A 1559-nucleotide genomic window follows, 5' to 3' on the forward strand; every position below is an offset into this window, starting at 1 on the left:
AAGCCCAACACCCAAGCCCAACCAACCAATTTTCCCCTGCAGCCGCTGCAACCGTGTCTGCCTGTCCCGCATCGGACTTGTCAGCCACAAACGAGCCTGCAGCTGACGTGGACTTTTACCCCCTCCATAAATCTTCGTCCGCGAAGCCAAGCCAAAGAAAGTTAAATTATCATATCAAAAATTAAGTAAATACTAAGCATAAGTCTTGACTCATGATTTGATTGAAGGTGAAAGGTGTTTGTGAGCCAGCTCTTGATAGTAAAACACAGAAATGCTGGAGGGAACTCAGTAGGTCTTGCAGCCTCCAGAGGAGGTAAAAATATAATACTTATTTTTTTGGGCTGAAGGCCTCAGGCCCAAAACATCTGTTATATATCTTTACCTCCTATGAACTCTATGAGACCTATTGAGTCCTTCCAGCATTTCTGTGTTTACTAGGGGTTGACACCATGGTTAAGTGAAAAAAAAACACACACAAATGTGTGAGAAACTCAGTGCCTTTATGTAACAAAGGTGTACCAACATTTCGGGCTTGAGCCCTTCATCAAGGTGTTTTACTACATTCATAGTGTCTGCAGCCTCTCATGTTTCACTTAAGCCAACTCTTGATGTCCAGGCCCTTTAGTTCATATCCCTTATTGCAGAGATGGAATTAGAGACCACTTACAAGATATGTTATTGTAACCATGTAATATGGGGTGCACTAGTATACCGTGGAAAGACTCTGATTCAGTGCAAGTGAATCAAGCTCATTGCTTCATATTAGTCATTCACTGTATCTGCCACTCAATCAGGAAAAGGGCACACCAATGCTTCATACCTGATGAAGAACACTGGGACAAAATTTTGGTTACCCTTTAATTCCTAATGATGGTGCATAACCTGCTGAGTTTCTTCAAAACATTTATGCATTGCACTCAACCCCAGCATCTGCAGTCTTGTTTCCTTTTTATGCTTTTTAAAATAAAATCTTTGAGTGAAGATGTATGTCTTCAGACAGACTCTTGGGGAAACCAAAGTAGCACATTCCTGGTAGAGTCACCCATGTCAAATAGCTCCAAGGTGAGATTCTAGATTAGGTGCAATTGGACTAAACAATGTACTATTCTACAACAACAAACCATCTGCTGGAGGAATTCCACAGGTTGAGCAGAATCACTGGAGGAACTCAGTGAGCTGAGGAGCACCAGTGGAGGAACTTGAAGTTTTCTCTAGTCTACTATTCTACAACCCTTTGACGTTTATCTTACAGTAAATATTGTGAATTGCTCTTGAAAGAACAACTGCCTGAATTTTCCATTGTGATGTGTTGTCCAAGCTTATTGGTTGCCTGCCCATTTAAACCTGTTCTTATGTTGAGAAGATCCAACAGTGAAACTGCTCTGCAGAGAATTCAGACCAACATAGTTCAGCAGTTGTAAAAATACCAAAATATTACAAACTAAAAACATACATGACAGTCATCTCCAAGTGTTTTCTACGATCATATTAGTTTTATTATTAATATTCTGTTGCCTTTTTCAAGATGTACTGAAGACAAAGATACTGGAATCGCTAGC

This window comes from Narcine bancroftii, chromosome 7 (assembly GCF_036971445.1).
Source record: "Narcine bancroftii isolate sNarBan1 chromosome 7, sNarBan1.hap1, whole genome shotgun sequence".
Taxonomy (NCBI): Eukaryota; Metazoa; Chordata; class Chondrichthyes; order Torpediniformes; family Narcinidae; genus Narcine; species Narcine bancroftii.